The sequence below is a fragment of the Hyla sarda genome, chromosome 10 (genome assembly GCF_029499605.1).
Source record: "Hyla sarda isolate aHylSar1 chromosome 10, aHylSar1.hap1, whole genome shotgun sequence".
NCBI lineage: Eukaryota > Metazoa > Chordata > Amphibia > Anura > Hylidae > Hyla > Hyla sarda.
The window spans coordinates 5,951,883-5,971,478 of NC_079198.1; the positions used below are offsets into that span (position 1 = coordinate 5,951,883).

The 19,596-nt window shown below is 51.5% G+C and overlaps 1 protein-coding gene across 6 annotated transcripts in view; it reads right to left on the reverse strand.

Moving 5' to 3' along the window:
• The window catches only part of EPHB2 (EPH receptor B2), a 119,133-nt gene that overhangs the window by 63,942 nt on the left and 35,595 nt on the right, over window positions 1-19,596 (reverse strand). Inside the window, exon 1 of one of the 6 annotated variants that reach the window (XM_056544772.1) lies at window positions 16,106-16,233. The exons of the other annotated variants lie outside the window; for them this stretch is intronic. The gene's annotated coding sequence lies outside the window, so the exon portion shown is untranslated. Of the gene's footprint in view, window positions 1-16,105; window positions 16,234-19,596 lie in introns of those variants that run through there. 6 annotated transcript variants of the gene reach the window in all.

A 19,596-nucleotide genomic window follows, 5' to 3' on the forward strand; every position in this document is an offset into this window, starting at 1 on the left:
GGGAGTCGTGTGTGGACTAGGGATGAGATGGGGAGTTGTGTGTGGACTAGGGATGAGATGGGGAGTCACGTGTGGACAAGGGATGAGATGGGGAGTCGTGTGTGGATTAGGGATGAGATGGGGAGTCGTGTGTGGACTAGGGATGAGACGGGGAGTCGTGTGGACTAGGGATGAGACGGGGAGTCGTGTGGACTAGGGATGAGATGGGGAGTCGTGTGGATTAGGGATGAGATGGGGAGTCGTGTGGATTAGGGATGAGATGGGGAGTCGTGTGGACTAGGGATGAGATGGGGAGTCGTGTGGACTAGGGATGAGATGGGGAGTCGTGTGGATTAGGGATGAGATGGGGAGTCGTGTGGACTAGGGATGAGATGGGGAGTCGTGTGGACTAGGGATGAGATGGGGAGTCGTGTGGACTAGGGATGAAATGGGGAGTTGTGTGGATTAGGGATGAGATGGGGAGTCGTGTGGACTAGGGATGAGATGGGGAGTCGTGTGGACTAGGGATGAGATGGGGAGTCGTGTGGATTAGGGATGAGATGGGAAGTCGTGTGGACTAGGGATGAGATGGGGAGTCGTGTGGACTAGGGATGAGATGGGGAGTCGTGTGGACTAGGGATGAGATGGGGAGTCGTGTGGACTAGGGATGAGATGGGGAGTCGTGTGGATTAGGGATGAGATGGGGAGTCGTGTGTGGACTAGGGATGAGATGGGGAGTCGTGTGTGGACTAGGGATGAGATGGGGAGTCGTGTGGACTAGGGATGAGATGGGGAGTCGTGTGGACTAGGGATGAGATGGGGAGTCGTGTGGACTAGGGATGAGATGGGGAGTCATGTGGACTAGGGATGAGATGGGGAGTCGTGTGGATTAGGGATGAGATGGGGAGTCGTGTGAATTAGGGATGAGATGGGGAGTCGTGTGTGGACTAGGGATGAGATGGGGAGTCGTGTGGATTAGGGATGAGATGGGGAGTCGTGTGAATTAGGGATGAGATGGGGAGTCACGTGTGGACTAGGGATGAGATGGGGAGTCGTGTGGATTAGGGATGAGATGGGCAGTCGTGTGGACAAGGGATGAGATGGGGAGTCGTGTGGACTAGGGATGAGATGGGCAGTCGTGTGGATTAGGGATGAGATGGGGAGTCGTGTGGATTAGGGATGAGATGGGGAGTCGTGTGGACTAGGGATGAGATGGGGAGTCGTGTGGATTAGGGATGAGATGGGGAGTCGTGTGGACTAGGGATGAGATGGGGAGTCGTGTGGATTAGGGATGAGATGGGGAGTCGTGTGAATTAGGGATGAGATGGGGAGTCGTGTGTGGACTAGGGATGAGATGGGGAGTTGTGTGTGGACAAGGGATGAGATGGGGAGTCACGTGTGGACTAGGGATGAGATGGGGAGTCGTGTGGATTAGGGATGAGATGGGCAGTCGTGTGGACAAGGGATGAGATGGGGAGTCATGTGAGGATTAGGGATGAGATGGGCAGTCGTGTGGATTAGGGATGAGATGGGGAGTCGTGTGGATTAGGGATGAGATGGGGAGTCGTGTGGACTAGGGATGAGATGGGGAGTCGTGTGGATTAGGGATGAGATGGGGAGTCGTGTGGACTAGGGATGAGATGGGGAGTCGTGTGGATTAGGGATGAGATGGGGAGTCGTGTGGACTAGGGAGGAGATGGGGAGTCGTGTGGATTAGGGATGAGATGGGGAGTCGTGTGGACTAGGGATGAGATGGGGAGTCGTGTGGACTAGGGATGAGATGGGGAGTCGTGTGGATTAGGGATGAGATGGGGAGTCGTGTGGATTAGGGATGAGATGGGGAGTCGTGTGGACTAGGGAGGAGATGGGGAGTCGTGTGGACTAGGGAGGAGATGGGGAGTCGTGTGGATTAGGGATGAGATGGGGAGTCATGCTGGGAATCTGGAATGGGATGCGGGAAAATACATGTGAAGAGTTCTCAGTGCATGAACATTCACCTCTGATTCTCCCCATAATGATACCAGTGCACTGGGGACCCCAACATGACCCCAGGAGCAGATATATCACAGCAGAACCCCAGGAGCTGACACTCTAGAGGGTTATATGACAGTATTACATGGGGCCCCAGGAGCTGACAATACAGAGCAGTATTACATGGGGCCCCAGGAGCTGACAATACAGAGCAGTATTACATGGGGCCCCAGGAGCTGACAATACAGAGCAGTATTACATGGGGCCCGAGGAGATGACAATACAGAGCAGTATTACATGGGGCCCGAAGAGATGACAATACAGAGCAGTATTACATGGGGCCCCCATGAGCTGACAATACAGAGCAGTATTACATGGGGCCCCCAGGAGCTGACAATACAGAGCAGTATTACATGGGCCCCCAGGAGCTGACAATACAGAGCAGTATTACATGGGGCCCCAGGAGATGACAATACAGAGCAGTATTACATGGGGCCCCAGGAGATGACAATACAGAGCAGTATTACATGGGGCCCCCAGGAGATGACAATAAAGAGCAGTATTACATGGGGCCCCCAGGAGATGACAATAAAGAGCAGTATTACATGGGGCCCCAGGAGCTGACAATACAGAGCAGTATTACATGGGGCCCAAGGAGCTGACAATACAGAGCAGTATTACATGGGGCCCCCAGGAGATGACAATACAGAGCAGTATTACATGGGGCCCCAGGAGATGACAATACAGAGCAGTATTACATGGGGCCCCCAGGAGATGACAATACAGAGCAGTATTACATGGGGCCCCAGGAGCTGACAATACAGAGCAGTATTACATGGGGCCCGAGGAGCTGACAATACAGAGCAGTATTACATGGGGCCCGAGGAGCTGACAATACAGAGCAGTATTACATGGACCCCCAGGAGCTGACAATACAGAGCAGTATTATATGGGGCCCCAGGAGATGACAATACAGAGCAGTATTACATGGGGCCCCAGGAGATGACAATACAGAGCAGTATTACATGGGGCCCCAGGAGCTGACAATACAGAGCAGTATTACATGGGGCCCCCAGGAGATGACAATAAAGAGCAGTATTACATGGGGCCCCCAGGAGCTGACAATACAGAGCAGTATTACATGGGGCCCCCAGGAGATGACAATAAAGAGCAGTATTACATGGGGCCCCCAGGAGCTGACAATACAGAGCAGTATTACATGGGGCCCGAGGAGCTGACAATACAGAGCAGTATTACATGGGGCCCCCAGGAGCTGACAATACAGAGCAGTATTACATGGGGCCCCAGGAGATGACAATACAGAGCAGTATTACATGGGGCCCGAGGAGCTGACAATACAGAGCAGTATTACATGGGGCCCCAGGAGATGACAATACAGAGCAGTATTACATGGGGCCCCAGGAGATGACAATACAGAGCAGTATTACATGGGGCCCCCAGGAGCTGACAATACAGAGCAGTATTACATGGGGCCCCAGGAGATGACAATACAGAGCAGTATTACATGGGGCCCCAGGAGCTGACAATACAGAGCAGTATTACATGGGGCCCCAGGAGCTGACAATACAGAGCAGTATTACATGGGGCCCCAGGAGCTGACAATACAGAGCAGTATAACATGGGGCCCGAGGAGCTGACAATACAGAGCAGTATTACATGGGGCCCCAGGAGCTGACAATACAGAGCAGTATTACATGGGGCCCCAGGAGATGACAATACAGAGCAGTATTACATGGGGCCCCAGGAGCTGACAATACAGAGCAGTATTACATGGGGCCCCAGGAGATGACAATACAGAGCAGTATTACATGGGGCCCCAGGAGATGACAATACAGAGCAGTATTACATGGGGCCCCCAGGAGATGACAATACAGAGCAGTATTACGTGGGGCCCCCAGGAGCTGACAATACAGAGCAGTATTACATGGGGCCCCAGGAGCTGACAATACAGAGCAGTATTACATGGGGCCCGAGGAGATGACAATACAGAGCAGTATTACATGGGGCCCCCATGAGCTGACAATACAGAGCAGTATTACACGGGGCCCCAGGAGATGACAATACAGAGCAGTATTACATGGGGCCCGAGGAGATGACAATACAGAGCAGTATTACATGGGGCCCGAGGAGCTGACAATACAGAGCAGTATTACATGGGGCCCCAGGAGCTGACAATACAGAGCAGTATTACATGGGGCCCCACTCTGACACTCTACACCTGGAGGGACATATGTGCTCATTCACATCCCCCCATGGAGGTTGGAAATTTTTTGTCTTATTTGGTCAATTTCCCTTTAATCAATGATGGCCCCCTCCTCACAGGGGCCCCGTGGTGCTGCTGGTGATTATTACAGCAGGGGACGGTCACATGACCGCGATCTCCCTCCCCCCAAATTGATCATCAACAGAAGAGACCAAAAGAAAATCAATGACAAGAGACTGAAAATAAGTGGGACTCAGAGGAAGTGGGACTGTGCATGTACAGTGCCTCAGAGGAAGTGGGACTGTGCATATACAGCGACTCAGAGGAAGTGGGACTGTGCATGTACAGCGCCTCAGAGGAAGTGGGACTGTGCACGTACAGCGCCTCAGAGGAAGTGGGACTGTGCACGTACAGCGCCTCAGAGGAAGTGGGACTGTGCACGTACAGCGCCTCAGAGGAAGTGGGACTGTGCATGTACAGCGCCTCAGAGGAAGTGGGACTGTGCAGGTACAGCGCCTCAGAGGAAGTGGAACTGTGCACGTACAGCGCCTCTGAGGAAGTGGGACTGTGCACGTACAGCGCCTCAGAGGAAGTGGAACTGTGCACGTACAGCGCCTCAGAGGAAGTGGAACTGTGCACGTACAGCGCCTCTGAGGAAGTGGGACTGTGCACGTACAGCGCCTCTGAGGAAGTGGAACTGTGCACGTACAGCGCCTCAGAGGAAGTGGGACTGTGCACGTACAGCGCCTCTGAGGAAGTGGAACTGTGCACGTACAGCGCCTCAGAGGAAGTGGGACTGTGCATGTACAGCGCCTCTGAGGAAGTGGGACTGTGCATGTACAGCGCCTCAGAGGAAGTGGGACTGTGCATGTACAGCGCCTCAGAGGAAGTGGGACTGTGCATGTACAGCGCCTCAGAGGAAGTGGGACTGTGCATGTACAGCGCCTCAGAGGAAGTGGGACTGTGCATGTACAGCGCCTCAGAGGAAGTGGGACTGTGCACGTACAGCGCCTCAGAGGAAGTGGGACTGTGCATGTACAGCGCCTCAGAGGAAGTGGGACTGTGCACGTACAGCGCCTCTGAGGAAGTGGGACTGTGCATGTACAGCGCCTCAGAGGAAGTGGGACTGTGCATGTACAGCGCCTCAGAGGAAGTGGGACTGTGCATGTACAGCGCCTCAGAGGAAGTGGGACTGTGCATGTACAGCGCCTCAGAGGAAGTGGGACTGTGCATGTACAGCGCCTCAGAGGAAGTGGGACTGTGCATGTACAGCGCCTCTGAGGAAGTGGGACTGTGCATGTACAGCGCCTCTGAGGAAGTGGGACTGTGCATGTACAGCGCCTCAGAGGAAGTGGGACTGTGCATGTACAGCGCCTCAGAGGAAGTGGGACTGGGGACACCTGGGAGAACATTAGAGCAGAGAAAGATTTGGGCTCCGACCCCACAGACTCGTCTCCTCTACATAGTGAAGACCAGGGAGACCCCCGAATACACCGGCAACTGAGCAGAAGATCCAGAGACCCCCCATATGTCCTGACACAGCGGAGCTGCAGCGTTACTATAGGATCCCCCCAAGAGACGGGGGGGGGGGGGGGGGTGGATCGGCGGCGCAGTCTGGATTATATTACCGCCGAAATCCTGACACTTCTTATAAACTCCACAGCAGAACTCTGTGCCCCCTCCCCCACACAGACCCGGAACATTTAACCCCCGCACTATATATATGTGACCCCCTAGACCCCATCACATGCAGTGCTCCCCCCGAACAGAGGATTTATATTAGTGTTTCCCAACCGGGTTGCCAACGGTTGTCCGGGCATGCTGGGAGTTGTAGTTTTGCAACAGCTGGAGGCAACCCGGTTGGAAAACACTGATTATACTACTTATTTTTATGACACCAAAGTACTAACTGCAGTCACATGACATTACCAGCATATTAACTGCAATAAAATCATCTCAGTAACATAATTACTGTGGTCATGTGACTGCAGTTATTACACTGGTGAAGTCATGTGACTGCAGTTATTACATCGGTGGAGTCATGTGACTGCAGTTATTACACTGGTGAAGTCATGTGACTGCAGTTATTACACTGGTGACGTCATGTGACTGCAGTTATTACACTGGTGGAGTCATGTGACTGCAGTTATTACACTGGTGGAGTCATGTGACTGCAGTTATTACACTGGTGACGTCATGTGACTGCAGTTATTACACTGGTGGAGTCATGTGACTGCAGTTATTACACTGGTGGAGTCATGTGACTACAGTTATTACACTGGTGACGTCATGTGACTACAGTTATTACACTGGTGAAGTCATGTGACTGCAGTTATTACACAGGTGAAGTCATGTGACTGCAGTTATTACACTGGTGAAGTCATGTGACTGCAGTTATTACACAGGTGAAGTCATGTGACTGCAGTTATTACACTGGTGACGTCATGTGACTGCAGTTATTACATCGGTGGAGTCATGTGACTGCAGTTATTACACTGGTGGTGTCATGTGACTGCAGTTATTACACTGGTGGTGTCATGTGACTGCAGTTATTACACTGGTGACGTCATGTGACTGCAGTTATTACACTGGTGAAGTCATGTGACTGCAGTTATTACACTGGTGACGTCATGTGACTGCAGTTATTACACAGGTGAAGTCATGTGACTGCAGTTATTACACTGGTGACGTCATGTAACTGCAGTTATTACACTGGTGACGTCATGTGACTGCAGTTATTACACTGGTGACGTCATGTGACTGCAGTTATTACACTGGTGGAGTCATGTGACTGCAGTTATTTCACCGGTGAAGTCATGTGACTGCAGTTATTACACTGGTGACATCATGTGACTGCAGTTATTACACTGGTGAAGTCATGTGACTGCAGTTATTACACTGGTGACATCATGTGACTACAGTTATTACACTGGTGAAGTCATGTGACTGCAGTTATTACACTGGTGACATCATGTGTTTGCAGTTATTACACTGGTGACGTCATGTGACTACAGTTATTACACTGGTGAAGTCATGTGACTGCAGTTATTACACTGGTGACGTCATGTGACTGCAGGTACTGTACATACATGAATGATAACCGTGCATTGCGTGAAGCCGTTTATAGCGCAGCCCGGGGGTAGGACGCCAGGGATCGCTGTGTGACGGTTATACGGGACTGGATGCGACAGACAGGGATGATGCAGGTCGTGACCCCACAGCTAGGTACCACTCAGGATCACATGACTGCGAAAGTAATTCAGCCCTGCCAGGAGTCGTGTGTGGGGACAACAAGCCAAGGAGACGGGCGAAGCGCGAGCCAAGAACTGCAGACGTCCAGAGGCGACACAGGAACCCGGCCAAGACGTCTTATTAAAAAGGAGGGGGAGGGGGCACAGCTGCTGCGGTGTCTCTTCTTTACAGAGTCTGATGAAGGAGATTTCTGCGCAGCTGTTATATTGACGCCTGGCACCCCCCATTATCTTCGACCAATCTCATACAATTAACCTGTTACATGCCATGTGACAGAACAGGCACCTCCTAAAACGCTACAATACAACAACATGTGAGGGGAATCCCAAAGTCTGACACCACAGGGTGACACCACCGACAACAACCTACAACCCCCAGGGTGACACCACAGACAACAACCTACAACCCCCCCAGGGTGACACCACCGACAACAACCTACAACCCCCAGGGTGACACAACAGACAACAACCTACAACCCCCAGGGTGACACCACAGACAACAACCTACAACCCCCAGGGTGACACCACCGACAACAACCTACAACCCCCAGGGTGACACCACAGACAACAACCTACAACCCCCAGGGTGACACCACAGACAACAACCTACAACCCCCCCAGGGTGACACCACCGACAACAACCTACAACCCCCAGGGTGACACAACAGACAACAACCTACAACCCCCAGGGTGACACCACAGACAACAACCTACAACCCCCAGGGTGACACCACAGACAACAACCTACAACCCCCAGGGTGACACCACCGACAACAACCTACAACCCCCCCAGGGTGACACCACAGACAACAACCTACAACCCCCCCAGGGTGACACAACAGACAACAACCTACAACCCCCCCAGGGTGACACAACAGACAACAACCTACAACCCCCCCAGGGTGACACCACAGACAACAACCTACAACCCCCCCAGGGTGACACCACCGACAACAACCTACAACCCCCAGGGTGACACCACAGACAACAACCTACAACCCCCAGGGTGACACAACAGACAACAACCTACAACCCCCAGGGTGACACCACAGACAACAACCTACAACCCCCAGGGTGACACAACAGACAACAACCTACAACCCCCAGGGTGACACAACAGACAACAACCTACAACCCCCAGGGTGACACCACAGACAACAACCTACAACCCACAGGGTGACACCACAGACAACAACCTACAACCCCCAGGGTGACACAACAGACAACAACCTACAACCCCCAGGGTGACACCACAGACAACAACCTACAACCCCCAGGGTGACACAACAGACAACAACCTACAACCCCCAGGGTGACAACACAGACAACAACCTACAACCCCCCCAGGGTGACATCACAGATGGAACAACCTGCAACCCCCAGGATGACACCAGAGGCAACAACCCTCAGACCTGTCACACCAAAGCAGACCCCCCCCTTAGACATAGTGCAAACATGGACCCCAAGATGTCCGGAGAATAAAACCAGCTGAGCTCCAGTCCTTCAGAGGGTTTGTAACAGACGACCTCCTGGTCCTTGACCCAGGACCGGCCAGAACTGAACTCCCAGCACTGAGGAGGTTTCATGTAATCCTGCGTTGACTGGGTGGACGGCCATGATTCACCGCACACTCAGCCATAAGTCAAGGGCGATACCAACATGTGGGGCAGATGTGTCTGATCAGAGCCAATCCTGACACCCGAAAAATACCTGAAACGGCAGCTTGCCCTACAAATTACCCCACAAAGAGGGGATATAGTGCACTGCATGTACAAAGTATATAGCGGTAGGGAGTCAGCTCCTATGGACAAGTATCAAGTATATTGCGGTAGGGTGTCAGCTCCTATGGACATGTACAAAGTATATAGCGGTAGGGTGTCAGCTCCTATGAACATGTACAAAGTATATAGCGGTAGGGTGTCAGCTCCTATGGACATGTACAAAGTATATAGCAGTAGGGTGTCAGCTCCTATGGACATGTACAAAGTATATAGCAGTAGGGTGTCAGTTCCTATGGACATGTACAAAGTATATAGTGGTAGGGTGTCAGCTCCTATGGACATGTACAAAGTATATAGCGGTAGGGTGTCAGCTCCTATGGACATGTACAAAGTATATAGCAGTAGGGTGTCAGCTCCTATGGACATGTACAAAGTATATAGCGGTAGGGTGTCAGCTCCTATGAACATGTACAAAGTATATAGCGGTAGGGTGTCAGCTCCTATGAACATGTACAAAGTATATAGCGGTAGGGTGTCAGCTCCCATAGACATGTACAAAGTATATAGCGGTAGGATGTCAGCTCCCATTGACATGTACAAAGTATATAGTGGTAGGGTGTCAGCTCCTATGGACATGTACAAAGTATATAGCGGTAGGGTGTCAGCTCCTATGGACATGTACAAAGTATATAGCGGTAGGGTGTCAGCTCCTATGGACATGTACAAAGTATATAACGGTAGGGTGTCAGCTCCTATGAACATGTACAAAGTATATAGCGGTAGGGTGTCAGCTCCTATGAACATGTACAAAGTATATAGCGGTAGGGTGTCAGCTCCTATGAACATGTACAAAGTATATAGCGGTAGGGTGTCAGCTCCCATAGACATGTACAAAGTATATAGCGTTAGGATGTCGGCTCCCATAGACATGTACAAAGTATATAGCGGTAGGGTGTCAGCTCCCATTGACATGTACAAAGTATATTGCGGTAGGGTGTCAGCTCCTATGGACATGTACAAAGTATATAGCGGTAGGATGTCGGCTCCCATAGACATGTACAAAGTATATAGCAGTAGGGTGTCAGTTCCTATGGACATGTACAAAGTATATAGCGGTAGGATGTCAGCTCCTATGGACATGTACAAAGTATATAGCGGTAGGGTGTCAGCTCCTATGGACATGTACAAAGTATATAGCGGTAGGGTATCAGCTCCTATGAACATGTACAAAGTATATTGAGGTAGGATGTCAGCTCCCATAGACATGTACAAAGTATATAGCGGTAGGATGTCAGCTCCCATAGACATGTACAAAGTATATAGCGGTAGGATGTCGGCTCCCATAGACATGTACAAAGTATATAGCGGTAGGGTGTCAGCTCCCATTGACATGTACAAAGTATATTGCGGTAGGGTGTCAGCTCCTATGGACATGTACAAAGTATATTGCGGTAGGATGTCGGCTCCCATAGACATGTACTAAGTATATAGCGGTAGGGTGTCAGCTCCCATTGACATGTACAAAGTATATAGCAGTAGGGTGTAAGCTCCTATGGACATGTACAAAGTATATAGCGGTAGGATGTCGGCTCCCATAGACATGTACAAAGTATATAGCAGTAGGGTGTCAGCTCCTATGGACATGTACAAAGTATATAGCGGTAGGATGTCAGCTCCTATGGACATGTACAAAGTATATAGCGGTAGGGTGTCAGCTCCTATGGACATGTACAAAGTATATAGCGGTAGGGTGTCAGCTCCTATGGACATGTACAAAGTATATAGCGGTAGGGTGTCAGCTCCTATGGACATGTACAAAGTATATAGCGGTAGGGTGTCAGCTCCTATGGACATGTACAAAGTATATTGAGGTAGGGTGTCAGCTCCTATGGACATGTACAAAGTATATAGCGGTAGGGTGTCAGCTCCTATGAACATGTACAAAGTATATAGCGGTAGGGTGTCAGCTCCTATGAACATGTACAAAGTATATAGCGGTAGGGTGTCAGCTCCTATGGACATGTACAAAGTATATAGCGGTAGGGTGTCAGCTCCTATGAACATGTACAAAGTATATAGCGGTAGGGTGTCAGCTCCTATGGACATGTAGAAGGCCTAAGGATATAGATTTCGCTTTGTCCATCATACAGACGCTCCACATGGCTGTACAGAACATTCGAGTGCAAGCTCTGTGGTCCAGGCCAAGACAGACAGAAGACTACTCAGTGAGAACCAGAGCAAGCGCAGGAATTCATCAGGAAACAGCGATTTAGAGGAGGAGCCCATCTGACATTAGGAACTTATGGGGCACTGGTACCACAACAAGCGCCCGTCAGTAGAAACCTTCCCTCACATTATACTCTGCCCCAAGGAAGCTCCTCCTGTCACAATAACACTGGAAACAAACATGGAAGGCCTCCTGCCCCTGGGGGCACCAAACCCACACAATGGTTGTATTTATACTCCAGTGACTAACACTAAACCATTGTGTGCGCTGAGCTGCAGCAAACCATCACCGTGTCCCAAGAGTGAGGAGAGGTCATGGTCCTCCACCAACGCCAACTGACCCGGCAGAGAGGTCAGCGTCCTCAAACACCTCTGACTGGCCTGGCTGAGACATCAGAATCCTCCCACAACTCTGACCCAGCAGAGAGGTCAGCTGCAACACCTACATTTGACCCAGCAGAGAATTCAGCACCCAACCAGGAGAGGTCGGCTACCTCCAACAACTATGACTCAGTAGACAGGTCAGGTCCTCCAACACCTTGAAAAGACCTGACAAAAATCTGACTGACCTAGCAGAGATGTCGGAGTTCTCCCACACCTCCCAGTGTTCAACAACTCCGACCCACCCAGCAGAAAAGTCAGGATGCTGCAAAACCTCTAACTGGGCCAGGTAAGAGGCCGGCGTTCTCCAACAACTCAAAATGACCCTGCAGAGAGGTCAGCAATCTCCTAATGACCTGGCAGAGAGGTCAGCAATCTCCAACTGACTTGGCAGAGAGGTCAGCAATCTCCAACTGACCTGGCAGAGAGGTCAGAATCCACCCAGGAGAGGTCGGCTACCTCCAACAACTCTGACCCAGTAGACAAGTCAGCAACCTCCAACACCTTTAAATGACCTGACAAAAAGGTCAATGTTCTCCAAAACCTCAGACTAACCCAGCAGGGATGTCAGCGTCCTCTCACACCTCCCAGTGTTCACCAACTCCAACTTACCCAGCAGAAAAGTCAGGGTTCTGTACCACCTCTAACTGACCCAGCAGAGGAGGCCAGAGACCTCCAACAACTCTGAAAGAGCATACATAGAGGTCAGCAATCTCCAACAACTCTGATGACCAAGCAAAAGAAGTCAGCGGTCAACCACTCTGACCCACTCTGAGAGGTCAGTGTCCAACAACTTTGATCTACACAGGATAGGTTAGCATCCTCCAAAAGCCTCCAAAAGCTCCAGAAGCTTTGATCATCCTCCCAACAACTCTGATCGACCTGGCAAAAAGGCAAAACATCTAACACTATTGACACACCCAGGAAAGAGGGTTCTGGGACCTCAAACACCTCTGACCAACCCGGTAGAAAGGCCAGCGTCCTCCAACAACTAGGGCAGACCTGGCAGTAAGGTCAGCATTCTCCAAATACTTTGACCAACTCGACAGAAAGGTCTGCATCTTCCAAAAACTCTGACTGACCCAGCAGAGTTGTTATCTCTCTCCTAGACCCCTGACTGGTCCAGCAGAGAAGTTAGCATCTTGCAACAACTCCAACCAAATCAGGAAGGTCGGCATCCACCAAAACCTCCAAATGAACCCAGCAGAGGTCAGCAACCTCCAAAACTTCTGGTGATCCAGCAGAGAGGTCAGCGTCCTCCAACCACTCCAACTCACCCAGGAAATGTTCAGCGTCCTCCAACAACTCCACCTCACCCAGAAGACGTCAGCATACTACAACTCACCCAGGAGACGTCAGCATACTCCAACTCACCCAGGAGAGGTCAGTGTCCTCCAACAACTCCAACTCACCCGGGAGACGTTCAGAGTCATACAACAATTCCGACCATGCACATAGGTCAGCATCCTACAACAACTCTGACCAGACCGATACAAAGGTTATCACCCTACAACACCTTCAAATGACCAGCAGAGAGGTCAGCACCCTCCAACAACTTTAACCCAGCAGAGAGGTCAGTGTGCAAAAACTCCACCCCACCCAACATAGAGGTCAGTATGCTCCTACATCTCCATCCCACCCCTAATAGAGGTCAGTGTCCTCCTACATCTCCACCCCACCCAGGAGAGGTCAGGGTCCTCCTACATCTCCACCCTACCCAGGAGGGAGGTCAGGGTCCTCCTACATCTCCACCCTACCCAGGAGGGAGGTCAGAGTCCTCCTACACCGCCACCCCACCCAGCATAGAGGTCAGTGTCCTCCTACATCTCCCCCTCCCACCCCTCATAGAGGTCAGTGTCCTCCTACATCTCCCCCCCACCCCTCGTAGAGGTCAGTGTCCTTCTACACCTCCACCCCACCCAGGAGAGAGGTCAGTGTCCTCCTACAGCTCCACCCCACCCCTCATAGAGGTCAGTGTCCTCCTACATATCCACTCCACCCCTCATAGAGGTCAGTGTCCTCCTACATATCACCCCCCACCCCTCATAGAAGTCAGTGTCCTCCTACATCTCCCCCCCCACCCCTCATAGAGGTCAGTGTCCTCCTACATCTCCACCCCACCCAGCATAGAGGTCAGTGTCCTCCTACATCTCCACCCCACCCAGGAGAGGTCAGGGTCCTCCTACATCTCCACCCTACCCAGGAGGGAGGTCAGGGTCCTCCTACATCTCCACCCTCCCACCCCTCATAGAGGTCAGTGTCCTCCTACATCTCCACCCTACCCAGGAGGGAGGTCAGTGTCCTCCTACATCTCCACCCCACCCAGGAGAGGTCAGAGTCCTCCTACACCTCCACCCCACCCAGCATAGAGGTCAGTGTCCTCCTACATCTCCCCCCCCACCCCTCATAGAGGTCAGTGTCCTCCTACATCTCCACCCCACCCAACATAGGGGTCAGTGTCCTCCTACACCTCCACCCCACCCCTCATAGAGGTCAGTGTCCTCCTACATATCCACCCCACCCCTCATAGAGGTCAGTGTCCTCCTACATCTCCCCCCAACCACTCGTAGAGGTCAGTGTCCTCCTACACCTACACCCCACCCAGGAGAGAGGTCAGTGTCCTCCTACACCTCCACCCCACCCCTCATAGAGGTCAGTGTCCTCCTACATCTCCCCCCCCCCACCCCTCATAGAGGTCAGTGTCCTCCTACACCTCCACCCCACCCAGGAGAGAGGTCAGGTGTCCTCCTACACCTCCACCCCTCATAGAGGTCATTGTCCTTCTACACCTCCACCCCACCAAGAAGAGAGGTCAGTGTCCTCCTACACCTCCACCCCACCCAGGAAAGAGGTCAGTGTCCTCCTACACCTCCACCCTACCCAGCATAGGGGTAAGTGTCCTCCTACACCTCCACCCCCCCCCCCCCAGAGACATGTAAGGACCCCACGATTCCCCGCTCTCATCCCACTCGGCTGATGATGCAGCATGCAGGGTGTTAATCTGTGGGAGCAGACGCCGCGGCAGATTACAGACTATTCCAATTAGCTTCTCACGTATTGCGAATCTGATGAATGTTTATAGGATTGAATTTATCACCAAACATGCTAAATAAATATTTATCCGTCAACATCTGCTCGTGTGGTGACAGCAGCGGATGGCGCTTCCTCCAACGCTGCCGATTCACTATGTGCCAGGTAAAGCAATGACATCCTCCTCCGTACAGTGCTCCCTATAGAAAGTATGTACCCCCTTCTATAGTATTCACCCCCCTGGTTTTTATACTCTGAGCGTTATGTGTATAATATCCCTCCGCCTGACAACACAAAAAAGGTCAACACATTTACAGACCCTGCTTTGCATTGCAGCCCTTCTCCAAACGTAATCCATCCTCTGAGGTAGTAACCTCACCTGTCACACCGGGCCTGGGGTGACGGGGTCAATACGGTGCTGACGTGTATAGAATGTGGTATAGGATGGGGGGGTCATGTCCCCTCCAAGTACACAGACGTCACGCCTAGTATCTCATATGTTGTCGTATATCAGAAGGAGACGCCTACATGGGGGACACAGAGGGGGTGGTCTGTATAAGAGATACACGGCTGAGGCCTACATACATAGATGGCGCCCCCTTTAGCTCACATATAGACATCCCCCCCACATCTCATATACAGACATCACCCCACATCTCATATACAGACATCACCCCACATCTCATATACAGACATCACCCCACATCTCATATACAGACATCACCCCACATCTCATATACAGGCTCAGGGAGCATCAGTGTCAGCGCAAACTATCTGTCCACATTTAAATGAAATGAAACGCTATGGAGGAGACCCAGGAGGACCCCACTATGGAGGAGACCCAGGAGGACCCCACTATGGAGGAGACCCCACTATGGAGGAGACCCAGGAGGACCCCACTATGGAGGAGACCCAGGAGGACCCCACTATGGAGGAGACCCGGGAGGACCCCACTATGGAGGAGACCCAGGAGGACCCCACTATGGAGGAGACCCAGGAGGACCCCACTATGGAGGAGACCCAGGAGGACCCCACTGCTTACACAGAGACATGAAAAAGCAAGACTACATTTTACCAAAATGAACTTGAGTAACCAAAATCCTTCTGGGAAAACGTCTTGTGGACAGATGAGACCAAGATAGAGCTTTTTGGTAAAGCAAATCATTCTACTGTTTACCGAAAACAGAATGAGGCCTACAAAGAAAAGAGCACCGAACCTACAGTGAAATATGGTGGGGTTCAGTGATGTTTTGGGTTGTTTTGCTGCCTCTGGCACTGGGGGCCTTGAATGTGTACAAGACATCATGAAATCTGAGGATTACCAATGGATTTTGGGTCGCACTGTACAGCCCAGTGTCAGAAAGCTGGGTTTGTATCCGAGATCTTGGGTCTTCCAACAGGACAATGACCCCAAACATATGTCAAAAAGCCCCAGAAATGGATGACAACAAAGCGCTGGAGAGTTCTGAAGTGTCAGCAATGAGTCCAGATCTAAATCCCATTGATCACCTGTGGAGAGATCTTATAATTACTGTTGGGAAAAGGCGCCGTCCAATAAGAGACCTGGAGCAGTTTGTAAAGGAAGAGTGGTCCAACATTCCGGCTGAGAGGTGTAAGAAGCTTATTGATGGTTATAGGAAGAGTGGTCCAACATTCCGGCTGAGAGGTGTAAGAAGCTTATTGATGGTTATAGGAAGAGTGGTCCAACATTCCGGCTGAGAGGTGTAAGAAGCTTATTGATGGTTATAGGAAGAGTGGTCCAACATTCCGGCTGAGAGGTGTAAGAAGCTTATTGATGGTTATAGGAAGAGTGGTCCAACATTCCGGCTGAGAGGTGTAAGAAGCTTATTGATGGTTATAGGAAGAGTGGTCCAACATTCCGGCTGAGAGGTGTAAGAAGCTTATTGATGGTTATAGGAAGAGTGGTCCAACATTCCAGCTGAGAGGTGTAAGAAGCTTATTGATGGTTATAGGAAGAGTGGTCCAACATTCCGGCTGAGAGGTGTAAGAAGCTTATTGATGGTTATAGGAAGACACTGATTTCAATTATTTTTTCCAAAGGGTGTGCAACCGAATATTAAGTTAAGAGTGGCAATAATTTTGTCCAGCCCATTTTGGGAGTTTGGTGACATTGGCCCTAATTTACTATTGTAAACCCGACATGTTTTGTCAGGTTGTGCATCAGATTCTGTCGCATTGAGCCAGAAATTCTGTCTGTGCCAGATTTTGCGCCAGAATTTGCTCCAGAATTGAAAAGGGGGAAAGGGGCGTGGTCTCCAAAAAGGGGCGTGTTCCCGACATTTTCACAAAAACCCAACATATTTACTAAGGTTTCCATATAAAATGTTGTGGATTTGACCTGAGGAAAACCTGACAGATCAGAACAGAAAGTGTAAAAAAAAAGCAAAATGCAGGGAAAGTGGAAAATGTAGGGAAACCTTAGTAAATACCGTGGAAAATAAATTGTAGGGAATTAAAACCCACAAAGAAACCTACACTCCACTCTTAGTAAATGAGGGCCATTATGTCCAATTAGCTTTTTTCCCCTCCTTTTTTGGTTTAGTTCCAATACACAAAGGGAATAAACCTGTGTTCCTGCAATCCTTTCCTGTGAGGAATACTCAGGGGCGCCAACAATTACGGCCATGACTGTACCTGAAGAACAATCCATCATACATATCACCACCCACTTCAGCCGTACTATCTAATGATGTCACTGCTGTGATTTCAGGCGGTCACCAGAACTGTCACATGACTGCCCACCTGACAGAGGGTGATACCAGTAGAGAGTGGCATCTGTGCCCCCCCCCCCCCAATATGGATGAGGCGACTACTTCCAGTCCCTGACTGATTGCCCCGCGACACGTTCCGTCTCTGTAAACACTATAATAACGGTAATTATCCGCATGGCGGGGGGCAACACGTTCTGCTCTGCTACGTTACAGCCTTTCCTTTAAGCCACGAGTCGTTTTACGACTGACACTCACTGTGATGGCGACTTCTAAATTCACAGAGCAGAATGCTCCATGCCCCTCCATGAACAGAAGCCATTAACCCCCTAGCTGCCAGATGTCCTAACTAAAAAAGCCTCTGGTTCAATGTAGAAAATGATGTCTACAACGTGACCGGACAATGAGACACAGGATACGTGAGGGGGCGCACCTCTACGAGACACCGGAACAATGGCGACTGGCAGAAGTGTATGTGCGGCGTTCTGTTAAACCTGCTATACCGCAGCCCACGTGGACGGCCAACGAGCCTGGGGAAAATGGCCGCTTCTTCAGGAATGCCACGTGGGCAAGAAGGCTGTAATAGTAATGGAGGATGAAACGTCTGAACGCAGGGGCCCGGCCCTCAGGGAGCGTTCCCACAGGGTATTACCAGGAGCGAATGTGACATGCAGCTCCTGCTTTACATAGGAGGTAAATGGCCCCATTGTCGCCCCCAGCCTATCCCAGTGCACATTGTTTTAAGGTAAATCAGGAGCTGGGTGGCCGGGGGGGAACCTTTGTTTCCCGTTGTCGTTGCCCCTGTACAGCGAGCAGGTCTCATCCCAGAGCCCGCGCACTGCGCCAGCCACCAATTCCACCACTTCACCCCCTCCTCCTCCTTATCAGGTCCGGTCTCCATACAATCCTGGTGGATGGCACCGCTCCCTCCCCCGCTCCTGTGTGAACAGCGTCTCTCTGGGGGCCTTTATCCAGTCTCTGTTAATAAAATGCAAATCGCTTTATCCATCGCCCCTGAGTGCTCGGACGCCTTTGTGTCAGCTCCGCTCTCCCTGGGAATACTGATGTTTTCCCTCCATCCAGGCAGACGCAGCCCCCTCCCTCCCGGTATCAGTGATCGCTCCGAGCCGGGAATCCTGACAGCTGCATGAAATAGTCAGTGCCGCGCTCCCCAATAACGTTTCCTCACCTATTATCCAGCTACAGACGCCTCAAAACATCAAACTAAACTGTAGTGAGTGGAACGGCATCACCTCAGCACCCGGCAGTGACGTCATGTCAGCACCCGGCAGGTGACCAAGCAGAATGGCGTCATGTCAGCACCCAGCAGGTGACCAAGCAGAATGGCGTCATGTCAGCACCCGGCAGGTGACCGAGCAGAATGGTGTCATGTCATCACCCGGCAGGTGACCGAGCAGAATGACGTCATGTCAGCACCCGGCAGGTGACCAAGCAGAATGACGTCATGTCAGCACCCGGCAGGTGACCGAGCAGAATGGTGTCATGTCAGCACCCGGCAGGTGACCAAGCAGAATGGTGTCATGTCATCACCCGGCAGGTGACCGAGCAGAATGACGTCATGTCAGCACCCGGCAGGTGACCAAGCAGAATGGCGTCATGTCAGCACCCGGCAGGTGATCGAGCAGAATGGCGTCATGTCAGCACCCGGCAGGTGACCGAGCAGAATGACGTCATGTCAGCACCCAGCAGGTGACCAAGCAGAATGGCGTCATGTCAGCACCCAGCAGGTGACCAAGCAGAATGGCGTCATGTCAGCACCCAGCAGGTGACCGAGCAGAATGGCGTCATGTCAGCACCCGGCAGGTGACCAAGCAGAATGGCGTCATGTCAGCACCCAGCAGGTGACCAAGCAGAATGGCGTCATGTCAGCACCCGGCAGGTGACCAAGCAGAATGGCGTCATGTCAGCACCCGGCAGGTGACCAAGCAGAATGACGTCATGTCAGCACCCGGCAGGTGACCAAGCAGAATGGCGTCATGTCAGCACCCGGCAGGTGACCGAGCAGAATGACGTCATGTCAGCACCCGGCAGGTGACCGAGCAGAATGACGTCATGTCAGCACC